Source organism: Trichosurus vulpecula, chromosome 4, assembly GCF_011100635.1.
Source record: "Trichosurus vulpecula isolate mTriVul1 chromosome 4, mTriVul1.pri, whole genome shotgun sequence".
Classification (NCBI taxonomy): Eukaryota; Metazoa; Chordata; class Mammalia; order Diprotodontia; family Phalangeridae; genus Trichosurus; species Trichosurus vulpecula.
The window spans coordinates 32,547,663-32,557,905 of NC_050576.1; positions in this window are offsets into that span (position 1 = coordinate 32,547,663).

Genomic DNA, 10,243 nt, shown 5'->3' on the forward strand with positions numbered 1-10,243 from the left:
GAGGCCCTGCCTTCTGGTCCCCAGGAAACCAATGCACATGCCAGTTGTAAAGGATGCCTTCTAGAAAATGGCTGGACATGGAACTGTGAATCCCCAATGGTTGTTTTCCCTCTTCCTAAGAGCAGGCCAGACCCTGGGATGGTCACTGAGCTTTTAAGGATTGGTATGCCAAAGGAAAGCATTTGTGGATGCCTGGATGGAAGCAAGCAGGGCAGCCAGGATGAAGGGACTTCAGGTCCTCTTTCATGCCTGCTTTTTTCCTCTCCCTCTTGTCATTCCCAACCCTCTTCTTTACTGTGTTCATTTATTCCATCATGACTGTCCACTCAGGCTGTCTCCAGGGTCCATCCTCTTATCCTCATTTAGTCCTTGATAGAAATCAGCCAGGGAACCCAGACCATTTGGTTTCATTGAATTCTTCTTCCTTTCATTTGTCTTCTCTTTCTCCCTTGGGCCACAGCCCTCCCCCGCCCTGCTGCCCCCCAAGATTTTTCAATTGCTCCTTTCCTTTTCCTTCATCCTATCAAGGAGGGACTTAAGGCTAAAGAAACGTCTTTATCCAGATTCCCACAGGTACAAAATCGCAGAGTTGAGATGTGCTCCCTGATCCTCTGATTCCATCAAACTGTAAGTACCATCAGTGCCCATTAAATTTCAGGCTCCTGGGACAAAGGCCTGATTGCCCTGCCTTAGGTATGGCTCTGTACATACACAGAAAACAGATAAAATTCAAGTGAGTGGAGACTCCTTTGGCCCTGCATATGTGCATGCATATACATGCAGGGCCCATTAATTTCAATAAAAATTCTGTACATATGACAACATTTTCTCCCTTATACATGATTAGGATACAACTGGCCTGCTTTCATTTGGGCCAGTTTTGAATAATCTTTCCAGCAGAAGAGAGCTAATTTGTGCTGATCTATTGATATGGTCACCCATTTCCCCTTTGTGGCCTACAGCATGCATTTGAAAGACAGCTGGCTAGGATCATGGGAGGGAGCAAATTTTAACTGCCCTATCTATGGTTTCTAAACACAGCCCTGGCTTCCACCCAAGAGCCAAAGCAATTGGGTAAATGAGCCACTGATTAAATCACAGTCAGGCAGTCTATCAAGCACTACTGACCCATTTTTAAAAGAATAACTAGATTAAAGAATAATAGTTCTCTGGCTGGAGATGGGAGTAGGATCATACCCATGATTTCATTGCTCCAAGGGACTCCCAAAGAGCAAACTCCCCCGACTATTGCAGATCACCCTTCATGATGCAGTTTATTATCTCAGAGAGTTGTTTTTGGTACTAAGCTGTTTAGACTTGCCCAGAGTTACCCAGGCAGTATATATGTCAGAGGTAAGAGTTGTACCTAAGTCATCCTGAATCTCCAGGCTGCCTTTTTTAGTTATAAAACATATATAGATCATACTGTTCATTGACATGAACCCGAACTGAGGAACAAGAACAAGAAAGTTTCAACTGTAAGATTTCTATTTCCCTATTTTCTATTGTGTGCATATAATGACTGGGAAGTAAAATGACTATTTTCAGCCCTAGCTAATATTCCTTTAAAGCCAGAGTTCTTAGCTATTTTTGGCATCATAGACTCCTTTGAAAATGTCTAATAAAGCCTATGAACATCTTAGAACTGTGTTTTAAAATGTATCAAATAAGATTATAAAAGAAACCAATTATATTGAAATAGCATTTGTAGACAAGAAGATGGTGATCAAGTGGGATCTGGTACAATGACTGCAGTAATTTTAAAGCAGTGATGAGCATAGACAATCTTTCGGGACATTTGTATCAACTATGATGTGCGAGAGATCAGTGAAAATTAAGTTTCCACAGAATAATTAATGAAGTGTCAGCTTGAACCAAGAAGGAGTAAAAACTGAGGCAGGTGGACCCAGCCAATCAGAGAACAGTTGGTTTTCTGAAGACCACAAATTCAGGATATAGGCAATACTGGCCTAAACCAGCCAGATAACAGGGTTAAAGAGAGAACTGGGTCAAATGGTTACCATGCATGCTTAATTGGCTAACTCAATATTACCTTACACACTCACAGGGACGAGTTTTCTGCCATTTTTGAACATGGGACATATGTTGGAGGGGGGGGGAACATACCAAGGAGCGGCATGTAAGGGGAGTGTAAGGAAGATTGTAACCCAGAAGGGGAATGGACAAAACCATCCTCTGCAGGGAGGTACTGTGCTGATGCTGTGTCAGTCTAACAGAATAAAGCTGGTCTCGCTCTTGTATTCTCTGCGTCCTCTTCCCAAAGAAGAGTGAAGGCCACCCATAGCCAGGGACATAAGCCCAACTCCTTTGGATTCCTCAATGTTAATAAATTGCCCTTGATACCTAACTCTCTGTGCCAAGCGTGTTTCTAACAGATGTGACTTGCCCAGGGTCATACAGCTAGCTGTATAGATATTATTCTCTTTTGATAATCACAACAGTTCTGTAAAGTAGGTACTATTATTATCCCCATTTTATAGGTGAGAACACTGAGGTTGAGGAAGATTAAGGGACTTGCCCAGGGTCATCATACAGCTAGTAACTGTCTGAAGCAGGAGTCAAACTATGGTCTTCCTGATTCCAAGTCCAGCACTCTACCCACTGCACCACCTGGTTACTAAGTCCAAGTATTTCACTGGTAGCATGCCAAGGAGAACCAACACAAGACTCTAAATACACCAATGGTCCATACCAAGAGCCAAGGCCCAGGACGATAAACAGATACATGAAAGCAGTCATCAGCATCACTTTTATGCATCTGTGATGTGTTAAGTTATTTTCAATTGTGTCTTACTCTTCATGATCCTACTGGAGTGGTTTTCCATTTCCTTCTCCAGCTCATATTATAGATGAGGAAACGGAGGCAAACAGGGTTCAGTGACTTGCCCAGGATGACACAGTTTCTAAGTGTCTGGGGCCAGATTTGAACTCAGGAAGATGAGTCTTCCTGACTCCAGGCCTCACATTCTATGGCACCACCTAGTGTCCCAATCCGTGATGTGGCAACAACCTAACAACTTAATGTTTTTGGTTTTGTTTTTTTTTGTTTTGTTTTTTTAAGGAATGGGGTATCATTAACCAAAGTAAGGTAACATTCCAGAAATGAAGAGAACAGGGAGAATTCTACAAAGGGGAAATGTACATCACAAACCAAACACTCACTTTGGGAGGTCTTAATGGAGAGTCATGGGATTTGGGCAGGAACGGACCTCAGAAATCATCTAGCTAGCCTCACGGGACATTTAGTCCAATGCCCCCATTTTACAGATGAGAAAACTGAGAACCTGACAGGTTAAATGCCATGCCCAAAGTCATGCAGTTACCAAATGTCAGAGACAGGATTTGTCTCTGTCCGGAGAACAGGTTCTCTGGAGCCAAATCCAGCGTTCTTGTCACTGACCCAAAGAACGTCTTTCTTTTGCCCCTTCTTGTTGGTTTGTTGGTTCTTTGGTCAATAAGTAGGTTGATCAAGCAAACCTGAGGACACAAAGAAAAAGCAGAAACAGTGCTCGCCCTCAAGGAGCGTACATTCTAATAGGAGATTGTGAAGGAAATGGGGGTGCTCCTATACCACAGCAAGATGGGGAATCTCAGAGCAGGAGAACAAGTTGGTACTCAAGAGTCTCCTGACTCAGATGAGAATTTTTCTGTTAATGTGGCTAGGAGCAACAGGAGGCCAAATAGGCCAAGAGTGCATTTCAACTCAGCCTAGGTTGAGTCTGACCGTGGTGACAGGGGAAGGGAGTTGAGAGAAAATGGGACAACATCAGGGGCTGAGGCACTAAATGCTACTAGGGTTCAGGATATCCCTCGCATAGAGAATGAGAGATTGTTAAATACTCAGACAGAAGTTCGTCCCATACGTCGAAGGAGGATGGAAACCCAAGATGATGATGGGGAAGTTTTGGAAGATTTTTCACAGCAAGAAATCAGATGTTTTGAGTAGATTCACCCAAAGAATGGGAGAATCATTAATATCTTGGATGGTAAGACTTAGTGATCAAGGGGCCAGTGGAATATCAGTAGGTGGGGTGGATTGTATGAGATTCGTAGGTATCAGCCAGGGTCCTGTAGTTCAGCAAGCATTTAGGGGTTATCATCAGGAAGAAGACGGTGATAGCAGGACTAATCTGTTAGCTTTAGCCACTGAGGGATGTAATAAAAAAAAATATCCTTTCCAGTATGATCTCCAGGGCATCATGGGTAGAGGAATGGGAAGACTTTTCTTCTAAAAGGGCTAACCCCTCCCTCATACTAAGTGAGGGCAAGGGGCAGAGATCATTTCATTGAGGAAAACAATTGCCCCCAGAGGCAGGAAAGTGTCTTAATTCCCCTTTAGACAAGTCCCCAAGCCTGCATAGCTTCCCTCCATCCAAATTGTTAGTAAATGGGGAATATTTCCCAGTCCCATAAAAAAGTCTATCTCCATCCTCTGTGTCCATATCCTATACTTTCCTGCCTCTATACCCTTGTCCACACCATTCCCCAGGCCCAGAATGCCCTTCCATCACTAAATCAGTAAAAATCCTGTTCATTCTATTAGACTCTGCTCAACAAATGAAACCTCTTCCAAGATGGTTTGCCACACCACTTCATTTGGAAATGACTATTCTATCCATAGGCCTCAAAGGGCTTTGTGGATACTTCTGTTTGCTGTATTACAGCTATTTGTATGTTAGAGTGATTGACTCTAACTAGATAGGAAGCTCCTGGGGGCAGGGCCCAGGCTGTGCTTACTTGCTTACTTGTGCCACCACCCATCCTCTCCATAGGGTGGGGGATCTTTTGGATTACACTGACCATGAAGAGAACTCCTAGGCATTAGGAGGAGCTCCACCCTCTGGGTCCTGGGTGAGCCCCAAGGCTGCCCCTCCCTCAGCCCTTGAATGGTGGCAGTGACCGCAGACTGCTGGCAGCCACCCTGCTTCTTCCTGCTCATCTTCCCCAGGTCCTGGATCCAAGGACAAAGTCCCCCAGCCCCCAAGCACCCTGTAAGACAGATAAACACAGCACAGAAGAGGGCTGCTAGCACAGGTTCACTCTTGAGCTGGTCAGGTCTGAAGACAGCTTAAATTCCCTCAAGCCTCAGTAGGGGCTGATTGAGGCAAACACAGATTCCCTCCAAGCCTTGATGGGGGGCCAATCAAGGCACACACAGCATTCGATTCCTAGGGGTTCCCCATTCACTGACCCAGGCCCACCTGCTTGATAAGCCAACAGACAAAGGAGGCATATTGCCAGCAATAGCCTCACAAGTTTACAGCACCTCATCCTTGTGTCTCACTGCACAGCCTCAGTGGATGTTTACAATTTAAGCGCAAATGTTTATATTATTTATATTATTTACCATTATATAACTCTGTGCAAAGAACATGGTGGAAATGTTTTGAATCATAATTGTGAGAACTCATATCTAATACCTGGGAACAAGAGGTTGTTATGGCTATGGATTCTGGGAAACTGAACTCTAAGAAAGAATAACAAAAATTCACTTTACACACTCTAAAATCCACCTTACTTACATACCCCTAGACTAGGGAATTTCCCCCATTTGCCCCCAGAGCTGTCTGTCACCTCACAGGTGTCCAGGAAAGCAGTCAGTGGGATGACTGATGATTCTCTGACAGATCCTCCCCACCACCACCACTCCCCCCACTACATTGTAAGATCTGCCTTACCCAGGACACAGTTACTGAAGACCCAGTTTCCCCTGAGCATGTGGGATTCCTCCCCAGACGTAGTTTCTCTTCACTCTTACCCCAACCTGTCCTTCCAGTAGTTCCAACATTTCCAAGTAGAACAAAAGTGAAATGGCTTGGGAGCCTCTTCCCTAGAAACTAATACCCAGTCGGGACCAAGCACCCCGCACTCATCCTTCTTCCCCCCATCCTGAGTTTAGCGGGGTGAGCGCTTCCAGGAATGGCTTCACTCACCACCTCCAGGCTCAGTCAGACCCCACTTCTGAACCTCTTCTTCCATCCCTCTTTGCTCCTGTCAGAAATACCCATTTCGGCCGCTGTGCACATCTCCTGGCTCCGGGAAAGTGCCCAGCGCGCTCGCCCTCCCGCATCGTCCAGCCCCCTAGCCTGGCTCTTTGAGGCCCCAACTCTGCTCTCGAACCCTGGAGCCCACACCAGGCAGCCCTTCCCGGCCCCCCTCCCCATTTCTGGTAGGAGCGCCCCGCCCTCGCTGTGATCCGCTGAGCTCAGAGCCTGATTCGCCCAGTGGCTGGTCAAGTTTAAAATCCGTAGGCTGGAGGGCAGTGGGGGCCAGAGGACATAGTCCAGAACCGAAGCCACGCAGGGCCTGGGGCTCAGGTTGGACTTGGGTCCCTTCCCCACTTGAAGGCTCCAGGAATCAACTCCTGCCTCCAGAGCTTGGGTCTTCTGGCCTGAGGATCAAAGGACCAATTTAACTTTTGCTTTCTTCCCAGAAACATCTCCAGTTCTCTCTAGTAGAGCAGGCGGCCACAGAGTTCCGTGCCCTGGCCGCCCCCCATCCTACCCCTGGCCGCAGTCTGGGACAAATTCCGGGCTCTTGCTTGGGATTCAGGCCATGCCGCCTTCAGGACCCGGATTCTTTACAAAAATAGGTAGAACAGGCGGGAAGGGAAAGTAACCTGGAAACCCACCCTCTCCCCACTCTGGTTATGGCTCCGAAGCTTTCTAGAATTTCTCTGCAGCTTCTGAGTCAGTTCAGAGTAACTGTAGGCGCCGCTGCCATCCCGGCTCTTGCTGCCTACTGACCCACCGAAGCAACAAGAGAACGGACAGACAGACGAACGCCTCTGCCTTAGTAATAACAAGCTGTGCGGTGCTCAGAAAGCCGGCTGACCGCACCGGGTGTCCATTTTGTTATCCAAAAAGTAAGGACACTGAACTTGGTCAGTTCTGGGACCCATTTTAGTCAGACATCCCATGATTTCAGTGAGTCGGGTGACTTTGGGCTTATAACATTATAAAGAATGATGTTCTCTGGGTCGGGAGGTTGTCTTTTTGTCTCTCATCCTGGGGACCTGCAGATCTCTGCCTGGGAGTTCTCTACTTTGATAGAGTAAACTTCTGCAGCCTCCTGGGTGTGCAGGATGGAGTTTGTGTTTGGCGGCTGAGATCCTCTAAGACTAGGAAAGGCTAAGCCGCTGCTCAGTCTCTCTGCCTCTTGCTACTCCAAGGCTAGTTAGCCAGCCCCAGCATTAACCCAGGCCCCACGGGTCCTAGTGCCCTCAGGCTAAAATGTGGCCCAGCCACTCCTCTCGTCCCCCGCCCCCCCCCAAAGGTGAGCTAGTCTTTGGTTTGTTTTTCTTTCCAGTCTCTAGGTCCAGTGTACAACTAACAGTCAAATACCTTCTGAAAGCATGACCCACCAGAATCCCTTTGGTTGACTCTGGCCTCCATCCCCAAGTTCTAGTGAGGAAAATAAAGTCTCTTTTCTTTTTAAGGAATAAGTTTCCTTCTCTATCTATCGCACTGAGGGTGTTCAAGAATGAAGCCAGCTCAAGGTGAGGCCGTAAAGTTTTCTCTTTTCCCTTCTTTGTCCAATTCCTCTTGCATCAACCCCTCCTTCTCTTCCTCCTTTGACTCATCCTCCTAGTGGTGCAGTGGATGGATCTTGGCATGGAGTCAGGAAACCTCATTGTCCTGAGTTCAAATGTGGCCTCAGACGCTTATTAGCTGTGTGACCCTGAGCAAGTCATTTAACCATGTCTGTCTCAGTTTCCTGATCTGTAAAATGAGCTGGAGAAAGAAATACCAAACCATTCCAGCGTCTTTGCCGAGAAAACCCCGAACGAGGTCATGAAGAGTCAGAGGAGGCTAAAACAGCTGGACAATAACAATGGCCTGGAGCGTCTCTTCTTCCTTTAATTCCTCCTCTTCTTCACTCCCCCACCCCCATTTCATCTCAAAAGTCTTGATTAAATACCTACATGGTAGGTTTCACACTGGAGAAATAACTTGGATTTTTTTCTCTGATGACTCATAATCATAGGTGAGACTCCAACTGGTGTTGTTTGAGATTGCCCCAGATTAATATGTCCGTTTTTGGTGAGTTACCTTACCAGACACAGAGCCTCTTAGGTAAATGTTGGACAACAGGAGTGAGGCTACCGTGTTGTCAGAATTACATTTGAGTGGGTCAAAAATGTGTGTCCTTGTTAACTGACATCCAAAAGAGGGCATTCCTCACTCAATTCCAGGTTCCAGATTTCTGCAGTGGCAGAGGGCAGAGAACATGTAGCTCTAACTCTGCCCTCTGTAGGTGTGGGCTGTGTGCCCCCAATCAGGTCCTCGAGGGCAGAGAACATTCAGCTCTAACTCTGCCCTCTGTAGGTGTGGGCTGTGTGCCCCCAATCAGGTCCTTGAGGGCAGAGGTTGTTTCACTTTTATCTTTGCCTCCCCCAGATCAGGATTGGGCATATAGTAGGTACTTAATAAATGCTTTTTACTTCATTAATTGGCACACAGTAATCGCTTCAAAGCTTTATTCATTCATTCATAGAAATGAGGCAGAGAAGAAGGCAGGATGCTTTTCAAAGGCTGCCTGACAAGACGAGGTACAAACAGCTCCTGGATCATCTTGGATCATTCTTGGTTCTTGCATGACCTGCCACGGCTGGGTTATGGCACTGAGCCTGAGTGAGGGACATGAGAGGAGGGAGGTGCTGGGAAGGGGCTTCGGATGTAGTGGGCAAAGCCCTGGCTTGAGAGCCTGGAGGCCGGCATTGAAGGGCAGCTTAGGCCTCTTTCTTCCAGGGTGTGTCATTTACTCTCCAAGAGTCTGTATCAGCAAGGCAATAATAACAACGTAGACGATAATTGTCAAAATGCCTATGTAAGTTCTGTACGGCAAAGTATAGGAGGGTGTCCACATAGAAGGTAGAAGACACCAGAGAACCGGATCCCACAAGCCATTTATCCAATCTATCAGAGCAGTAAAATATTCAATACATAAGATCACAACATGGAGCCCCACCACCCCAAAACCTCTCTGACCCTCTGTTGGGGTCTTCCCCAAAACAAACTCACAGTACCGCTAAGTCAGCCTGTTCAGTTCTAACTATCATGATGGCGGCCATGAGCAGCCATGACTGCTCTCCCATGCTCTCACTCGTGCGCGCTCTCTCTCTCTCTCTCTCTCTCTCTCTCTCTCTCTCTCTCTCGTTCTCTCTCTCCATTTCCTGTGACATAACTTTCTTTTCCTATCAGGAAGCTCCTCCTACCACATGTGACTTAGGCTTCCTGTGATGTAAGCAGGTCACATGGCCTATTAATGGGTGGGAAAGATCTTCAAATCTAAATTTGAGTCTCTACAGAGACTCAAACCAAAAATAAGAGTAGGCATAGACCAGCTAGATTTAAGGGATTTGAGTCAAGCATGCTCAGTTTTATCAGTCAATAAATCAGTCAATAAACATTTATTAAGTACCTTTGATGTGCCTAGCACTGTGCTAAGTGCTGGGGATACAGGAAGCAAAAGATAACGCCTGCCTTCAAGGAGCTTACGGTTCTTTTTCTAGATATGCATAGCTTTTTCCATCTTGAGTCTTTTGGAGCTGTCTTTGAACCTTGCATTGATGAGAGGAGTCAATTCTATCAAAGTTAGAGCTTACAGAGACTGTGTGTCTGTATTCGTGTATAATATGGTCTCCTGGTTCTGGTCCCTCTCTCAGCATCAGTTCATATAAGTCATTCCAGGTTATAATGAAGTCCATCTGCTCCTCATTTCTTATAGCACAATAGTATTCCATTACATTCATATACCACACTTTGTTTAGCCATTCTCCAATTCCAATTCTTTGCCACCACAAAAAGAGCTGCTATAAATATTTTTGTTCTTACAGATCCTTTTCCCACTTGTATGATCTCTGGGATACAGCCCTAGAAGTGGTATTGCTGGGTCAAAGGGTATGCACATTTTTATAGCCCTTTGGGCGTAGTTCCAAATTGCTCTCCAGAATGGCTGGATCAGTTCGCAACTCCACCAACAGTGTAACAATGTTTCAATTTTCCCACATCATCTCCAGCATTTATCATTTTCCTGTTTTGTCATGTTAGCCAATCTGACAGGAGAGATGTGGTACCTAAGAGTTGTTTTGATTTGCATTTCTCTAATCAATAGTGATCCAGAGCATTTTTTCATATGACTATAGATATCTTTAATTTCTTCTGCTGAAAACTGCCTGTTTGTATTCTTTGACCATTTCTCAATTGGAGAATGACTTATA